The 19,849-nt window shown below is 31.0% G+C and overlaps 2 long non-coding RNA genes across 2 annotated transcripts; both read left to right on the top strand.

The window, feature by feature from the left end:
• The first annotated feature begins 1,364 nt into the window (after nucleotides 1–1,364).
• On the top strand, nucleotides 1,365–8,116 carry LOC146992858 (uncharacterized). The gene is made up of 3 exons (XR_015038822.1): nucleotides 1,365–1,781; nucleotides 3,940–4,042; nucleotides 7,874–8,116. It is a non-coding gene; the product is annotated as an uncharacterized LOC146992858 (long non-coding RNA).
• A 1,583-nt stretch (nucleotides 8,117–9,699) lies between these two features.
• LOC146992859 (uncharacterized) lies at nucleotides 9,700–19,771 on the top strand. Its single transcript, XR_015038834.1, has 3 exons — nucleotides 9,700–11,911; nucleotides 15,742–15,844; nucleotides 19,675–19,771. It is a non-coding gene; the product is annotated as an uncharacterized LOC146992859 (long non-coding RNA).
• The last annotated feature ends 78 nt before the right edge of the window (nucleotides 19,772–19,849 follow it).

Below are 19,849 nucleotides of genomic sequence, written 5' to 3' on the forward strand. Positions count from 1 at the left end.
CAAGACATTCTGGTGGTTCTGATGAAGTCATACGTGTGTGCTGATTCATTGCAGTTAGCAATATTTCTTGAAATGTGTTGGTCCTGAAATCAGTTTCTCATGTATTTCAAGGTTTTGAAAAGAAGTAAAAAAAGTATCAAATTGGTTAAAATTTATTCAAAGGGGTTTAAACAAAAAGAGCGGCATTTATCTCATGTACATATTTTAATTCTTTTAGAACTTGTATTTTAGAACCATCAAAAATTGTTTTCAGATTTTTTCATTAAATAGCTTCACAAAACTCACTTCATTCTCTGACAACTGAAAGTATTAAATTATATTGCTTGTATTATTTGTTACTGTACTAAAAATGGTTTGCCTTAACAGATGTTGTGTATTATTTATTTTTAGATTATTATATTAGATTAAGTTTATTCTTATAGGAAAAAAAGTAATAATGTATATATGTGCAAGATAAGTTGATAAAAAGGTTAATTTTTTTTTATTGTTTACTTAAAACATCCAACAGAAGTCATACACTTAAAAAAATTTATATGTACTATAAATTGATTCACATATTTGCATTAAACTGAATATTTTTAAACACATTATCTTAGAATAATAATGTACTTATGTAGAATTTACTAATATTTTACTCTATATACATACAAATATATTGCATTATTTCAGACTTCCATATTTAGATATTTGGATAAAAAAGGCCAAGCATTTTTAGATGTCACATCTGTAAATAGTATAAAGCAAAACTCTTACAGAAAAAAAAAAAAAAAAAAACAAAGGGAAAAGAAAAGGACATTTGAAGTACAGTTCTTATACTAGAAATTAGGTGCTTTAAACCTATAAGTTCTTTTGATAAAGTTAATGATAAGACATAGTGCTGCCATTTATTTTTAAATAGAATATATAAATATGTCATCTATTACTTGAATATAATATATATATATATTAATATATAAATATGCTTGAATATAATGTATAATTATCTTCAGGAAAATATTCATAACATTATAATTTTTCTAACAAAAATAATCATCTGTTATCATACTTCAATACCATAAAATATATTTGGAGGTAAAATGACTTTCCTGTATAAAGTTTTATTTTTGAGCTTATGAGGACAGGATATGATAATAAAACAAATACTGCATAAGTCATTTGTAAGGGATTATTTTCTATATTCAGAAGTCACATATATTTATAAAAAATACCTTAGAATTATCTTTATTATTATTTTGTACATATCCCCCTCCTTCTTTTCAATATTAAATATAAGAGAGTCAATTGTGTTTTTAATAAATCATCAGGTACACTATCAAAAGGTCAAAAATTTTATGTCTTTATATTAAATCACGAAAGTGTCTCTGCGGAACTAGTCGTACGTTTAGCATTTTTACCATGTTTCAGCTAAACGTCCGACGTCGTACGGGTAGACACAGCCTAAATTTTACCACCGCCATTTTAGTTTTTTGACAGTATTGTATGCCAGCCGTTGCTCTTGCATAATATTCTAGCATTGTGTACAAAGTTATTTCATTCTGGATAGATTAATTCTTAAAAATGAAATTTGCTTTTTTTGCGAAAAGATATTTTTAATTTCGTTGTAATTTATTTCGACATTTATGTAATGTGCATGATGTACGTTCCGAATCAATAGGAAGTAGTTTAATTGGTTCATCTTACGGCAGAAATTCATTAACCTAATCAACAATTAAGAGAGCATATTGGGGATATGCACGATATTGTACTTGAATGTGATGAACTTACATTTTCGAACTTCGAAGGTAAGAAAATCTGTAGTTTATATTTATTAAAATTTCTATCATTTCTTTGAAAGTGACCTTATAATATTTCAGAATAAACCCTCGTAACACTAATAAATGTAGATAGATTTTTTAATGTTTATATAATACGTGTTTGGTTCTTACAATATTTCCAGCTATTTTATTACTAATTCTGTATGTGAATTAACACAGTTTAATAGAGAACACCTGCTTCAAGGCTAAAAGTAAACTATTTGAATAATGTTTCGTCTGTTTCCAGACGCAGGTTCTATTCTACAATTTACGGAATTTCGCGGTATTGGACATCTCACATAGCTGACAAAATTTGGTACTTTTCCGTTTTGCCGGCGCAAGCGATAAAGTAGCCAATAATGGTACAACCGATGCCAAACGCAATATTCTCGCTGGTAACCTTTTACGCCTCATTTTCAAAACAAGTCGCAGCTTTTTCTTATCAGATTGATTGTTTCTTTCAATACTGGTATATAATTACATAGAATTTTTATCAGATAGTTCAGTTTTATGTCTAAGGCCATTTTCGGTAATTAGGTCAATTAGGATGCTATCACAGCTCTTACCCGAAGCCGAAAATATAGAAAAGGAAAGTCAAGGGTTAAATTCATCAATTCTAATGAGAATGCATTAGTGAAGAAAAGCACTGCAGTTTTACATAATTTCTGAGTAAGCTATTCGTACGCATTGAAATATTTCTTGCATTTAAACTTGTGTTTCAAATTAAGATTTAACTTGAAATTAATGTAGATAATTACTGAGAGCATTAGATTTTTGTAGAGTAGTTTACGTGAGATGAGATCGCTTGGAATCACGTCATATGAACCGGCGAATTAGGATGTTGAACCATGAAAGCATAGTAAATTCTTAATGTCTTTTTACAAATTTATTGTCTTTATTTATTGGCTTTTAATAAAGTTTTAAGCGATATTAAAATGTTTATGCCTTAAAAAAAAAGAATTCTTAGAACTAAAATATTTTATGTGTATACTGTATGTTGTCGCCAATAAAGTCTGCTTGGCGAGAATTGCGCCGGCGAAACGGAAAAGTACCCAAAATTTCATTCCTATGTTTGGGTTTTATAGTACAATAAGTTGAGCATCTCTACATTAGTATATGACTGATTCCTTAGAAAGAAAAAGGAGTATCTTAGTTTTCTTGAATTTTCGGTCAAAATTTTAGTATGTAGGTAATTGCAATAGCCCTTCCACGAAATTGCATTTAAATTTTTTGTAACATTTCAAAATGCTGTATCATTCAATGGCATTTGATGTGTTTTGGCTTGCTATATTAAAGCTGGGCTCGAACCCGGGCAGCTAGACAATATGTCCTTTCCCTGAGTGAAATATTTCTATAATTACATTAAAGTCACCTGGTAATATTTCAAGATAATTTCTGGTATATCGGACTAAGCTGTCCTCTCTCATGGATGAGAGTACCTAAGTAGAGAACTTAAAATTAGAAACGGTTCTTACGTTAAAATTCTGAATGAAATATTTCTTTTATGGTATACAACTTTTGTTTCCAAGATGTTCTTCCAAGTCTGGTTTTAGAGAGAGGTTTTTGTGCCCTTTTTTTTAAAAAAATCTTTAAAAGTATATACGTATAGCTCTTTTAATATTAATGTATTGCGAGCTTGATTACTCTATTTTGATCTGTTATGTCACTAATTCTGTGTGTGAATTAAGATAGTCTAATATATAACACCTGCTTCAAAGCTGGCAGTAAAGTTTATTTTGTTTATTTGTGATTTAAAATTACCTGCTCTTTGTCTTTTGGTGCCATCTTTCTACCAGCGCTGCAATTATTTACTCTTCTCGAAGATCATTATCCCTTTTATTGTGTGTATCCGTAATAACTGTCTAATTTTTTTTTCTTTCATTATTCATGTTGTAACCATATATTAAAATCCCCTTTCGCTTACTGTACTTCTGTCGTATTAGGAAAATCAGTTTTTCTATCGATTGCAGTCATGCTTTTAGTAACAATGTAGCACATTGCTGGAGTTTAAAACAAAGAAGGCGACTCTTGAAGTTTTATATATTAAGAAACAATATTAGATATTTCTCTTTGTGTATAATTATTCTTTAATATCAAAGTAGTTAAAATCTAATGATTCCTTTTTCCCCCTTTTGGCCCCTTCTAGTGTAATTTGTGATCATTTTTGTGCACTCTTGGAATGCAGAACATGATATCGTGAAAGAAAAAGAACGGATGATTAATGCAGAGCAAAAAGACATCTGTGGCTGGTAATTCTTGTTTTATATCAACTTTATTTCCACTAGAAATACTTGAATGTTATAATTTGTCCATCCCTTTTCACATGTTGCTTTATATTGGAGCTTTACTAGTTATTTATTTTACATGAACGTGTCACATTATGTTTTAATGTTTAGGGTAGCATTTGTGCATTAATTTCGTAGGTTTGGAATTTCATATTGAAGTGTCTGAATTGGTGCTTTCTCTATATTGTATTGTAATATTCGAAGTGAGGTTGAACTGTTAATCACACTATAATTATCAGAAGTCTGAGATTTGTTAGAGTTCTGTTGCTTCGTAGTGGTTTCAAAAGTACTGCTGTGATGTAATTTTTTCCCAAGTGGCCTCCTTTCGCATTACGAGGAGGAGGCTAAACATTTTCCTCTCTGCGTGGCCTAATATTTTCCATGTCCAACGGGGTCTTCTCTTCCCAACAGGCCACTGTAATTGCACTGCCTGGGTATAAACCAATTTTGTTTCAGTTTTTTCCGAATTTAGAGTCTCTCTATCAAGTGCTGTTTCTCTTAAAACCATTGAAAGTTAAGTGTTGAATAAAAAAGAAATGTAAATAAAAATTTAATGTATACTCGTAAAGAAAGTTAGGGGAGCCAAATTGTCTTCTGTTAAGGATGCTCAAAATGTGCTTTTTCTTAGTTGTTTTAAGCATACTTTATTATATTTTGTCCCTAATCTGAACAATTTTGGCATATTGTGAAGTTTTATGAACCAATTTGCGAAGATCTCTTTAAAATCGATAAAAAAATATTCATTTTGAAATAAAATCAGAGATGTTTTATTATTATCAAAGTAAAATTCTGCAGACTAACTTTCAACTTGGTTTTGAAAAGCACTCTGAAAGTTTCTTTAGGACTTGTTTTCGTTCCCTTGGCAAATACATGACAGAATTATTTTTTGAAAAAGCTGATGTCTTTTGCTTATAAGAATGACTGATGCAACTGTAACCATGTCGCTGTAAAGAGCACATATTTCCCAGTAGCTCTTTTAAAGTGTCCGTTTTTTTCTTTAATTGTGTCCATCTCCACTAGAAGATCAGACATTGCTTCTCTGTTATTTAACGATTCCTTCATCTAATCTTCAGTTAAAAGCTGTTTCTCGTAATGAGTGCTTTTATTATCAAGGGGTTTTATAAGCACCCAGTTCTTCTTTTGTAATTTTCTGATTCATTGTTTGACTTCTTTATCTTCCATATGTGAAAATTCTTCGGAATGCTTTGCATTTGAGATTTGTAAGATTTTTTTGAACTTAATTTTCAGTCTATGGAAATTGTTTAAAGTAGCAGATAAATTCTTTCTGGTGTTGATGGATGAATGTTGAACCACGTATGAATGAAATTCTAGCAGTGGACAAATTAAATGGAATCCTGTAAGGTACTGCTATACGCGAAATCATGCTTTACAAGTCTGCGCTCAGCAAGTACCTGTTGTATTAGAAATGATAGGCTACGAAACGTGACTTGAAGAATCATATGAGGTATCTAGAATGCAGATTGGTAGTTTAGTCGTGATAAATAAACAGTCTATACAGATGACCGGAAATAATAAAAATTTAGATGGATTAACTATAAAGTATTTTACTCCTGGACTATTAGTCATAAACAGTACTTGTGTAAAAACAGATTAAAGTATATGGATTCCCTGTTTAAGAAAGGAATTTCTTTCTGACAGTATGCAGTCTGTACCATACCTGGAATAGCGAGGTGTTGCATCTTCAGGGAAACAAAATCTTTTATTCTGTAATTTTTACTGAAAATGTGTGTTTAAATTTTGTTACCTAGATAACAAAATTAGATAACCCTATTTTTAACTCTTTTTATATGAAAATGAAACCAAATACAGACAAAGAAATAAAATTGCATTCCTTCCCTTAGTGCAGTTATGTGCAACTTTAACTTAAAGGGAGCCAATTTTCAGTTTATAAAATTTTGGCGAGCACAAGTATCTAGTGCACTTTTAATATTTCAGTTATAAATACACTACACAAAGTATAAAAATGTGTGGTATAATATGTTAAAGAAAAGGTATACTCTTTGTATTATTTACAAAAAATTCAGCAAGATGAAAGTTAAATACAGGGAAATCGTATTTTAATGTGAAATTTAACACTGCATATCTTCTGCGAGTTTTTTTTTTTTTTTTGCCTCTGATACATGCGATGTTATGGCTAAATCCTTGCAGTCGTTGGGATGTTGATTTGTTATCCTGTATCTAAACATTGATTTTAACAAGTTCATTGTTGAAAATCCTCTTTCACATTTTTAAGTAGATTGGAAGCAGGAATTTATCTTTTTAAAAGTTTAACTGTTCATGATGTTTCTGTTCTAGGACTATTCAAATGGCATTTTATGATATTCTTGATCTTAGTTAGGATGAAAATCAGTTATTTCCATTTCTAGATCAATAGAATTGTTATTTAACATATTTGCAATCTTTTACCATTTTTCTTAAATACTAGTATTATGTAATGGGTTTGAAGTGAATGAAGTAGTTAGCCTAATTTTAAATACACTCAAAACATCTAATTTAGAAACTAATTTAAGCTCGATGAGATTTTCCAAATGATTCTTTCAGTTTTCTTATATTTCACCCCTTAGTTCTCCAGATTTTCAAAGGGGCAAAACGTACATTACATTATGGTAAAAATGTATATTCCTCATATTTGTGTAATATTTTCACAAAATTAATTTTGATTTAAAATGAATTTATAATACCCTTTAATTCAAAGACTCTAGTTTAGTTCTCATGCCCCCTCCCTCAAATTTAAGATTTAGTTACTATGTCTGTAAGAATGGCTAAATCATAGAACCAGATATGTTCAATAATTTCTTCATAAGTTTCGTTTCTGGATTTTTAAAATTCTTCTATAAAACTTTTGTAACAGAAGCTGGGATGGAACCCGGGCAGCCAGACAGAATGTCCCTTCCCTGAGTGAAAAGTTCTATCATTTCTTTGAAAGTGACCTTATAATATTTCAGAATAAACCCTCGTAACACTAATAAATGTATATAGATTTTTTAATGTTTATTTAATGCGTGTTTGGTTCTTAAAATATTTTGAGCTATTATATTACTAATTCTGTATGTGAATTAACACAGTTTAATATAGAACACCTGCTTCAAGGCTAAAGGTAAAGTATTTGAATAATGTTCTACCTTTCGTCTGTTTTCAGACGCAGGTTCTATTCTACAATTTACGGAATTTCTCCGTATTGGACATCTCACATAGCTGACAAAATTTCATTCCTATGTGTAGGTTTCATAGTACAATAGGTTGAGCATCCCTACATTAGTATATGACTTTGATTCCTTCGAAAGAAAAAGGAGTATCTTAGTTTTCTTGAATTTTTGATCAAAATTTTAGTATGTAGGTAATTGCAATAGCTCTTCCACGAAATTGCATTTAAATTTTTTGTAACATTTCAAAATGCTGTATCATTCAATAGCATTTGATGTGTTTTAGCTTGCTATATTAAAGCTGGGCTCGAACCCGGGCAGCTAGACAATATGTTCTTTCCCTGAGTGAAATATTTCTATAATTACATTAAAGTCACCTGGTAATATTTCAAGATAATTTCTGGTATATCGGACTAAGCTGTCCTCTCTCATGGATGAGAGTACCTGCATTGCAGTCATGCTTTTAGTAACAATGTAGCACATTGCTGGAGTTTAAAACAAAGAAGGCGACTCTTGAAGTTTTATATATTAAGAAACAATATTAGATATTTCTCTTTGTGTATAATTATTCTTTAATATCAAAGTAGTTAAAATCTAATGATTCCTTTTTTCCCCTTTTGGCCCCTTCTAGTGTAATTTGTGATCATTTCTGTGCACTCTTGGAATGCAGAACATGATATCGTGAAAGAAAAAGAACGGATGAATAATGCAGAGCAAAAAGACATCTGTGGCTGGTAATTCTTGTTTTATATCAACTTTATTTCCACTAGAAATACTTGAATGTTATAATTTGTCCATCCCTTTTCACATGTTGCTTTATATTGGAGCTTTACTAGTTATTTATTTTACATGAACGTGTCACATTATGTTTTAATGTTTAGGGTAGCATTTGTGCATTAATTTCGTAGGTTTGGAATTTCATATTGAAGTGTCTGAATTGGTGCTTTCTCTATATTGTATTGTAATATTCGAAGTGAGGTTGAACTGTTAATCACACTATAATTATCAGAAGTCTGAGATTTGTTAGAGTTCTGTTGCTTCGTAGTGGTTTCAAAAGTACTGCTGTGATGTAATTTTTTCCCAAGTGGCCTCCTTTCGCATTACGAGGAGGAGGCTAAACATTTTCCTCTCTGTGTGACCTAATATTTTCCATGTCCAACGGGGTCTTCTCTTCCCAACAGGCCACTGTAATTGCACTGCCTGGGTATAAACCAATTTTGTTTCAGTTTTTTCCGAATTTAGAGTCTCTCTATCAAGTGCTGTTTCTCTTAAAACCATTGAAAGTTAAGTGTTGAATAAAAAAGAAATGTAAATAAAAATTTAATGTATACTCGTAAAGAAAGTTAGGGGAGCCAAATTGTCTTCTGTTAAGGATGCTCAAAATGTGCTTTTTCTTAGTTGTTTTAAGCATACTTTATTATATTTTGTCCCTAATCTGAACAATTTTGGCATATTGTGAAGTTTTATGAACCAATTTGCGAAGATCTCTTTAAAATCGATAAAAAAATATTCATTTTGAAATAAAATCAGAGATGTTTTATTATTATCAAAGTAAAATTCTGCAGACTAACTTTCAACTTGGTTTTGAAAAGCACTCTGAAAGTTTCTTTAGGACTTGTTTTCGTTCTCTTGGCAAATACATGACAGAATTATTTTTTGAAAAAGCTGATGTCTTTTGCTTATAAGAATGACTGATGCAACTGTAACCATGTCGCTGTAAAGAGCACATATTTCCCAGTAGCTCTTTTAAAGTGTCCGTTTTTTTCTTTAATTGTGTCCGTCTCCACTAGAAGATCAGACATTGCTTCTCTGTTATTTAACGATTCCTTCATCTAATCTTCAGTTAAAAGCTGTTTCTCGTAATGAGTGCTTTTATTATCAAGGGGTTTTATAAGCACCCAGTTCTTCTTTTGTAATTTTCTGATTCATTGTTTGACTTCTTTATCTTCCATATGTGAAAATTCTTCGGAATGCTTTGCATTTGAGATTTGTAAGATTTTTTTGAACTTCATTTTCAGTCTATGGAAATTGTTTAAAGTAGCAGATAAATTCTTTCTGGTGTTGATGGATGAATGTTGAACCACGTATGAATGAAATTCTAGCAGTGGACAAATTAAATGGAATCCTGTAAGGTACTGCTATACGCGAAATCATGCTTTACAAGTCTGCGCTCAGCAAGTACCTGTTGTATTAGAAATGATAGGCTACGAAACGTGACTTGAAGAATCATATGAGGTATCTAGAATGCAGATTGGTAGTTTAGTCGTGATAAATAAACAGTCTATACAGATGACCGGAAATAATAAAAATTTAGATGGATTTAACTATAAAGTATTTTACTCCTGGACTATTAGTCATAAACAGTACTTGTGTAAAAACAGATTAAAGTATATGGATTCCCTGTTTAAGAAAGGAATTTCTTTCTGACAGTATGCAGTCTGTACCATACCTGGAATAGCGAGGTGTTGCATCTTCAGGGAAACAAAATCTTTTATTCTGTAATTTTTACTGAAAATGTGTGTTTAAATTTTGTTACCTAGATAACAAAATTAGATAACCCTATTTTTAACTCTTTTTATATGAAAATGAAACCAAATACAGACAAAGAAATAAAATTGCATTCCTTCCCTTAGTGCAGTTATGTGCAACTTTAACTTAAAGGGAGCCAATTTTCAGTTTATAAAATTTTGGCGAGCACAAGTATCTAGTGCACTTTTAATATTTCAGTTATAAATACACTACACAAAGTATAAAAATGTGTGGTATAATATGTTAAAGAAAAGGTATACTCTTTGTATTATTTACAAAAAATTCAGCAAGATGAAAGTTAAATACAGGGAAATCGTATTTTAATGTGAAATTTAACACTGCATATCTTCTGCGAGTTTTTTTTTTTTTTTTGCCTCTGATACATGCGATGTTATGGCTAAATCCTTGCAGTCGTTGGGATGTTGATTTGTTATCCTGTATCTAAACATTGATTTTAACAAGTTCATTGTTGAAAATCCTCTTTCACATTTTTAAGTAGATTGGAAGCAGGAATTTATCTTTTTAAAAGTTTAACTGTTCATGATGTTTCTGTTCTAGGACTATTCAAATGGCATTTTATGATATTCTTGATCTTAGTTAGGATGAAAATCAGTTATTTCCATTTCTAGATCAATAGAATTGTTATTTAACATATTTGCAATCTTTTACCATTTTTCTTAAATACTAGTATTATGTAATGGGTTTGAAGTGAATGAAGTAGTTAGCCTAATTTTAAATACACTCAAAACATCTAATTTAGAAACTAATTTAAGCTCGATGAGATTTTCCAAATGATTCTTTCAGTTTTCTTATATTTCACCCCTTAGTTCTCCAGATTTTCAAAGGGGCAAAACGTACATTACATTATGGTAAAAATGTATATTCCTCATATTTGTGTAATATTTTCACAAAATTAATTTTGATTTAAAATGAATTTATAATACCCTTTAATTCAAAGACTCTAGTTTAGTTCTCATGCCCCCTCCCTCAAATTTAAGATTTAGTTACTATGTCTGTAAGAATGGCTAAATCATAGAACCAGGTATGTTCAATAATTTCTTCATAAGTTTCGTTTCTGGATTTTTAAAATTCTTCTATAAAACTTTTGTAACAGAAGCTGGGATGGAACCCGGGCAGCCAGACAGAATGTCCCTTCCCTGAGTGAAAAGTTCTATCATTTCTTTGAAAGTGACCTTATAATATTTCAGAATAAACCCTCGTAACACTAATAAATGTATATAGATTTTTTAATGTTTATTTAATGCGTGTTTGGTTCTTAAAATATTTTGAGCTATTATATTACTAATTCTGTATGTGAATTAACACAGTTTAATATAGAACACCTGCTTCAAGGCTAAAGGTAAAGTATTTGAATAATGTTCTACCTTTCGTCTGTTTTCAGACGCAGGTTCTATTCTACAATTTACGGAATTTCTCCGTATTGGACATCTCACATAGCTGACAAAATTTCATTCCTATGTGTAGGTTTCATAGTACAATAGGTTGAGCATCCCTACATTAGTATATGACTTTGATTCCTTCGAAAGAAAAAGGAGTATCTTAGTTTTCTTGAATTTTTGATCAAAATTTTAGTATGTAGGTAATTGCAATAGCTCTTCCACGAAATTGCATTTAAATTTTTTGTAACATTTCAAAATGCTGTATCATTCAATAGCATTTGATGTGTTTTAGCTTGCTATATTAAAGCTGGGCTCGAACCCGGGCAGCTAGACAATATGTTCTTTCCCTGAGTGAAATATTTCTATAATTACATTAAAGTCACCTGGTAATATTTCAAGATAATTTCTGGTATATCGGACTAAGCTGTCCTCTCTCATGGATGAGAGTACCTGCATTGCAGTCATGCTTTTAGTAACAATGTAGCACATTGCTGGAGTTTAAAACAAAGAAGGCGACTCTTGAAGTTTTATATATTAAGAAACAATATTAGATATTTCTCTTTGTGTATAATTATTCTTTAATATCAAAGTAGTTAAAATCTAATGATTCCTTTTTTCCCCTTTTGGCCCCTTCTAGTGTAATTTGTGATCATTTCTGTGCACTCTTGGAATGCAGAACATGATATCGTGAAAGAAAAAGAACGGATGAATAATGCAGAGCAAAAAGACATCTGTGGCTGGTAATTCTTGTTTTATATCAACTTTATTTCCACTAGAAATACTTGAATGTTATAATTTGTCCATCCCTTTTCACATGTTGCTTTATATTGGAGCTTTACTAGTTATTTATTTTACATGAACGTGTCACATTATGTTTTAATGTTTAGGGTAGCATTTGTGCATTAATTTCGTAGGTTTTGAATTTCATATTGAAGTGTCTGAATTGGTGCTTTCTCTATATTGTATTGTAATATTTGAAGTGTGTTTGAACTGTTAATCACACTATAATTATCAGAAGTCTGAGATTTGTTAGAGTTCTGTTGCTTCGTAGTGGTTTCAAAAGTACTGCTGTGATGTAATTTTTTCCCAAGTGGCCTCCTTTCGCATTACGAGGAGGAGGCTAAACATTTTCCTCTCTGTGTGGCCTAATATTTTCCATGTCCAACGGGGTCTTCTCTTCCCAACAGGCCACTGTAATTGCACTGCGTGGGTATAAACCAATTTTGTTTCAGTTTTTTCCGAATTTAGAGTCTCTCTATCAAGTGCTGTTTCTCTTAAAACCATTGAAAGTTAAGTGTTGAATAAAAAAGAAATGTAAATAAAAATTTAATGTATACTCGTAAAGAAAGTTAGGGGAGCCAAATTGTCTTCTGTTAAGGATGCTCAAAATGTGCTTTTTCTTAGTTGTTTTAAGCATACTTTATTATATTTTGTCCCTAATCTGAACAATTTTGGCATATTGTGAAGTTTTATGAACCAATTTGCGAAGATCTCTTTAAAATCGATAAAAAAATATTCATTTTGAAATAAAATCAGACATGTTTTATTATTATCAAAGTAAAATTCTGCAGACTAACTTTCAACTTGGTTTTGAAAAGCACTCTGAAAGTTTCTTTAGGACTTGTTTTCGTTCTCTTGGCAAATACATGACAGAATTATTTTTTGAAAAAGCTGATGTCTTTTGCTTATAAGAATGACTGATGCAACTGTAACCATGTCGCTGTAAAGAGCACATATTTCCCAGTAGCTCTTTTAAAGTGTCCGTTTTTTTCTTTAATTGTGTCCGTCTCCACTAGAAGATCAGACATTGCTTCTCTGTTATTTAACGATTCCTTCATCTAATCTTCAGTTAAAAGCTGTTTCTCGTAATGAGTGCTTTTATTATCAAGGGGTTTTATAAGCACCCAGTTCTTCTTTTGTAATTTTCTGATTCATTGTTTGACTTCTTTATCTTCCATATGTGAAAATTCTTCGGAATGCTTTGCATTTGAGATTTGTAAGATTTTTTTGAACTTCATTTTCAGTCTATGGAAATTGTTTAAAGTAGCAGATAAATTCTTTCTGGTGTTGATGGATGAATGTTGAACCACGTATGAATGAAATTCTAGCAGTGGACAAATTAAATGGAATCCTGTAAGGTACTGCTATACGCGAAATCAGGCTTTACAAGTCTGCGCTCAGCAAGTACCTGTTGTATTAGAAATGATAGGCTACGAAACGTGACTTGAAGAATCATATGAGGTATCTAGAATGCAGATTGGTAGTTTAGTCGTGATAAATAAACAGTCTATACAGATGACCGGAAATAATAAAAATTTAGATGGATTAACTATAAAGTATTTTACTCCTGGACTATTAGTCATAAACAGTACTTGTGTAAAAACAGATTAAAGTATATGGATTCCCTGTTTAAGAAAGGAATTTCTTTCTGACAGTATGCAGTCTGTACCATACCTGGAATAGCGAGGTGTTGCATCTTCAGGGAAACAAAATCTTTTATTCTGTAATTTTTACTGAAAATGTGTGTTTAAATTTTGTTACCTAGATAACAAAATTAGATAACCCTATTTTTAACTCTTTTTATATGAAAATGAAACCAAATACAGACAAAGAAATAAAATTGCATTCCTTCCCTTAGTGCAGTTATGTGCAACTTTAACTTAAAGGGAGCCAATTTTCAGTTTATAAAATTTTGGCGAGCACAAGTATCTAGTGCACTTTTAATATTTCAGTTATAAATACACTACACAAAGTATAAAAATGTGTGGTATAATATGTTAAAGAAAAGGTATACTCTTTGTATTATTTACAAAAAATTCAGCAAGATGAAAGTTAAATACAGGGAAATCGTATTTTAATGTGAAATTTAACACTGCATATCTTCTGCGAGTTTTTTTTTTTTTTTTGCCTCTGATACATGCGATGTTATGGCTAAATCCTTGCAGTCGTTGGGATGTTGATTTGTTATCCTGTATCTAAACATTGATTTTAACAAGTTCATTGTTGAAAATCCTCTTTCACATTTTTAAGTAGATTGGAAGCAGGAATTTATCTTTTTAAAAGTTTAACTGTTCATGATGTTTCTGTTCTAGGACTATTCAAATGGCATTTTATGATATTCTTGATCTTAGTTAGGATGAAAATCAGTTATTTCCATTTCTAGATCAATAGAATTGTTATTTAACATATTTGCAATCTTTTACCATTTTTCTTAAATACTAGTATTATGTAATGGGTTTGAAGTGAATGAAGTAGTTAGCCTAATTTTAAATACACTCAAAACATCTAATTTAGAAACTAATTTAAGCTCGATGAGATTTTCCAAATGATTCTTTCAGTTTTCTTATATTTCACCCCTTAGTTCTCCAGATTTTCAAAGGGGCAAAACGTACATTACATTATGGTAAAAATGTATATTCCTCATATTTGTGTAATATTTTCACAAAATTAATTTTGATTTAAAATGAATTTATAATACCCTTTAATTCAAAGACTCTAGTTTAGTTCTCATGCCCCCTCCCTCAAATTTAAGATTTAGTTACTATGTCTGTAAGAATGGCTAAATCATAGAACCAGATATGTTCAATAATTTCTTCATAAGTTTCGTTTCTGGATTTTTAAAATTCTTCTATAAAACTTTTGTAACAGAAGCTGGGATGGAACCCGGGCAGCCAGACAGAATGTCCCTTCCCTGAGTGAAAAGTTCTATCATTTCTTTGAAAGTGACCTTATAATATTTCAGAATAAACCCTCGTAACACTAATAAATGTATATAGATTTTTTAATGTTTATTTAATGCGTGTTTGGTTCTTAAAATATTTTGAGCTATTATATTACTAATTCTGTATGTGAATTAACACAGTTTAATATAGAACACCTGCTTCAAGGCTAAAGGTAAAGTATTTGAATAATGTTCTACCTTTCGTCTGTTTTCAGACGCAGGTTCTATTCTACAATTTACGGAATTTCTCCGTATTGGACATCTCACATAGCTGACAAAATTTCATTCCTATGTGTAGGTTTCATAGTACAATAGGTTGAGCATCCCTACATTAGTATATGACTTTGATTCCTTCGAAAGAAAAAGGAGTATCTTAGTTTTCTTGAATTTTTGATCAAAATTTTAGTATGTAGGTAATTGCAATAGCTCTTCCACGAAATTGCATTTAAATTTTTTGTAACATTTCAAAATGCTGTATCATTCAATAGCATTTGATGTGTTTTAGCTTGCTATATTAAAGCTGGGCTCGAACCCGGGCAGCTAGACAATATGTTCTTTCCCTGAGTGAAATATTTCTATAATTACATTAAAGTCACCTGGTAATATTTCAAGATAATTTCTGGTATATCGGACTAAGCTGTCCTCTCTCATGGATGAGAGTACCTGCATTGCAGTCATGCTTTTAGTAACAATGTAGCACATTGCTGGAGTTTAAAACAAAGAAGGCGACTCTTGAAGTTTTATATATTAAGAAACAATATTAGATATTTCTCTTTGTGTATAATTATTCTTTAATATCAAAGTAGTTAAAATCTAATGATTCCTTTTCCCCCTTTTGGCCCCTTCTAGTGTAATTTGTGATCATTTCTGTGCACTCTTGGAATGCAGAACATGATATCGTGAATGAAAAAGAACGGATGATTAATGCAGAGCAAAAAGACATCTGTGGCTGGTAATTCTTGTTTTATATCAACTTTATTTCCACTAGAAATACTTGAATGTTATAATTTGTCCATCCCTTTTCACATGTTGCTTTATATTGGAGCTTTACTAGTTATTTATTTTACATGAACGTGTCACATTATGTTTTAATGTTTAGGGTAGCATTTGTGCATTAATTTCGTAGGTTTGGAATTTCATATTGAAGTGTCTGAATTGGTGCTTTCTCTATATTGTATTGTAATATTCGAAGTGAGGTTGAACTGTTAATCACACTATAATTATCAGAAGTCTGAGATTTGTTAGAGTTCTGTTGCTTCGTAGTGGTTTCAAAAGTACTGCTGTGATGTAATTTTTTCCCAAGTGGCCTCCTTTCGCATTACGAGGAGGAGGCTAAACATTTTCCTCTCTGTGTGACCTAATATTTTCCATGTCCAACGGGGTCTTCTCTTCCCAACAGGCCACTGTAATTGCACTGCCTGGGTATAAACCAATTTTGTTTCAGTTTTTTCCGAATTTAGAGTCTCTCTATCAAGTGCTGTTTCTCTTAAAACCATTGAAAGTTAAGTGTTGAATAAAAAAGAAATGTAAATAAAAATTTAATGTATACTCGTAAAGAAAGTTAGGGGAGCCAAATTGTCTTCTGTTAAGGATGCTCAAAATGTGCTTTTTCTTAGTTGTTTTAAGCATACTTTATTATATTTTGTCCCTAATCTGAACAATTTTGGCATATTGTGAAGTTTTATGAACCAATTTGCGAAGATCTCTTTAAAATCGATAAAAAAATATTCATTTTGAAATAAAATCAGAGATGTTTTATTATTATCAAAGTAAAATTCTGCAGACTAACTTTCAACTTGGTTTTGAAAAGCACTCTGAAAGTTTCTTTAGGACTTGTTTTCGTTCTCTTGGCAAATACATGACAGAATTATTTTTTGAAAAAGCTGATGTCTTTTGCTTATAAGAATGACTGATGCAACTGTAACCATGTCGCTGTAAAGAGCACATATTTCCCAGTAGCTCTTTTAAAGTGTCCGTTTTTTTCTTTAATTGTGTCCGTCTCCACTAGAAGATCAGACATTGCTTCTCTGTTATTTAACGATTCCTTCATCTAATCTTCAGTTAAAAGCTGTTTCTCGTAATGAGTGCTTTTATTATCAAGGGGTTTTATAAGCACCCAGTTCTTCTTTTGTAATTTTCTGATTCATTGTTTGACTTCTTTATCTTCCATATGTGAAAATTCTTCGGAATGCTTTGCATTTGAGATTTGTAAGATTTTTTTGAACTTCATTTTCAGTCTATGGAAATTGTTTAAAGTAGCAGATAAATTCTTTCTGGTGTTGATGGATGAATGTTGAACCACGTATGAATGAAATTCTAGCAGTGGACAAATTAAATGGAATCCTGTAAGGTACTGCTATACGCGAAATCATGCTTTACAAGTCTGCGCTCAGCAAGTACCTGTTGTATTAGAAATGATAGGCTACGAAACGTGACTTGAAGAATCATATGAGGTATCTAGAATGCAGATTGGTAGTTTAGTCGTGATAAATAAACAGTCTATACAGATGACCGGAAATAATAAAAATTTAGATGGATTAACTATAAAGTATTTTACTCCTGGACTATTAGTCATAAACAGTACTTGTGTAAAAACAGATTAAAGTATATGGATTCCCTGTTTAAGAAAGGAATTTCTTTCTGACAGTATGCAGTCTGTACCATACCTGGAATAGCGAGGTGTTGCATCTTCAGGGAAACAAAATCTTTTATTCTGTAATTTTTACTGAAAATGTGTGTTTAAATTTTGTTACCTAGATAACAAAATTAGATAACCCTATTTTTAACTCTTTTTATATGAAAATGAAACCAAATACAGACAAAGAAATAAAATTGCATTCCTTCCCTTAGTGCAGTTATGTGCAACTTTAACTTAAAGGGAGCCAATTTTCAGTTTATAAAATTTTGGCGAGCACAAGTATCTAGTGCACTTTTAATATTTCAGTTATAAATACACTACACAAAGTATAAAAATGTGTGGTATAATATGTTAAAGAAAAGGTATACTCTTTGTATTATTTACAAAAAATTCAGCAAGATGAAAGTTAAATACAGGGAAATCGTATTTTAATGTGAAATTTAACACTGCATATCTTCTGCGAGTTTTTTTTTTTTTTTGCCTCTGATACATGCGATGTTATGGCTAAATCCTTGCAGTCGTTGGGATGTTGATTTGTTATCCTGTATCTAAACATTGATTTTAACAAGTTCATTGTTGAAAATCCTCTTTCACATTTTTAAGTAGATTGGAAGCAGGAATTTATCTTTTTAAAAGTTTAACTGTTCATGATGTTTCTGTTCTAGGACTATTCAAATGGCATTTTATGATATTCTTGATCTTAGTTAGGATGAAAATCAGTTATTTCCATTTCTAGATCAATAGAATTGTTATTTAACATATTTGCAATCTTTTACCATTTTTCTTAAATACTAGTATTATGTAATGGGTTTGAAGTGAATGAAGTAGTTAGCCTAATTTTAAATACACTCAAAACATCTAATTTAGAAACTAATTTAAGCTCGATGAGATTTTCCAAATGATTCTTTCAGTTTTCTTATATTTCACCCCTTAGTTCTCCAGATTTTCAAAGGGGCAAAACGTACATTACATTATGGTAAAAATGTATATTCCTCATATTTGTGTAATATTTTCACAAAATTAATTTTGATTTAAAATGAATTTATAATACCCTTTAATTCAAAGACTCTAGTTTAGTTCTCATGCCCCCTCCCTCAAATTTAAGATTTAGTTACTATGTCTGTAAGAATGGCTAAATCATAGAACCAGGTATGTTCAATAATTTCTTCATAAGTTTCGTTTCTGGATTTTTAAAATTCTTCTATAAAACTTTTGTAACAGAAGCTGGGATGGAACCCGGGCAGCCAGACAGAATGTCCCTTCCCTGAGTGAAAAGTTCTATCATTTCTTTGAAAGTGACCTTATAATATTTCAGAATAAACCCTCGTAACACTAATAAATGTATATAGATTTTTTAATGTTTATTTAATGCGTGTTTGGTTCTTAAAATATTTTGAGCTATTATATTACTAATTCTGTATGTGAATTAACACAGTTTAATATAGAACACCTGCTTCAAGGCTAAAGGTAAAGTATTTGAATAATGTTCTACCTTTCGTCTGTTTTCAGACGCAGGTTCTATTCTACAATTTACGGAATTTCTCCGTATTGGACATCTCACATAGCTGACAAAATTTCATTCCTATGTGTAGGTTTCATAGTACAATAGGTTGAGCATCCCTACATTAGTATATGACTTTGATTCCTTCGAAAGAAAAAGGAGTATCTTAGTTTTCTTGAATTTTTGATCAAAATTTTAGTATGTAGGTAATTGCAATAGCTCTTCCACGAAATTGCATTTAAATTTTTTGTAACATTTCAAAATGCTGTATCATTCAATAGCATTTGATGTGTTTTAGCTTGCTATATTAAAGCTGGGCTCGAACCCGGGCAGCTAGACAATATGTTCTTTCCCTGAGTGAAATATTTCTATAATTACATTAAAGTCACCTGGTAATATTTCAAGATAATTTCTGGTATATCGGACTAAGCTGTCCTCTCTCATGGATGAGAGTACCTGCATTGCAGTCATGCTTTTAGTAACAATGTAGCACATTGCTGGAGTTTAAAACAAAGAAGGCGACTCTTGAAGTTTTATATATTAAGAAACAATATTAGATATTTCTCTTTGTGTATAATTATTCTTTAATATCAAAGTAGTTAAAATCTAATGATTCCTTTTTTCCCCTTTTGGCCCCTTCTAGTGTAATTTGTGATCATTTCTGTGCACTCTTGGAATGCAGAACATGATATCGTGAAAGAAAAAGAACGGATGAATAATGCAGAGCAAAAAGACATCTGTGGCTGGTAATTCTTGTTTTATATCAACTTTATTTCCACTAGAAATACTTGAATGTTATAATTTGTCCATCCCTTTTC

The sequence above is a fragment of the Stegodyphus dumicola genome, chromosome X2 (genome assembly GCF_044657685.1).
Source record: "Stegodyphus dumicola isolate Sdum_Otavi_A_Nest chromosome X2, ASM4465768v1".
Taxonomy (NCBI): domain Eukaryota; kingdom Metazoa; phylum Arthropoda; class Arachnida; order Araneae; family Eresidae; genus Stegodyphus; species Stegodyphus dumicola.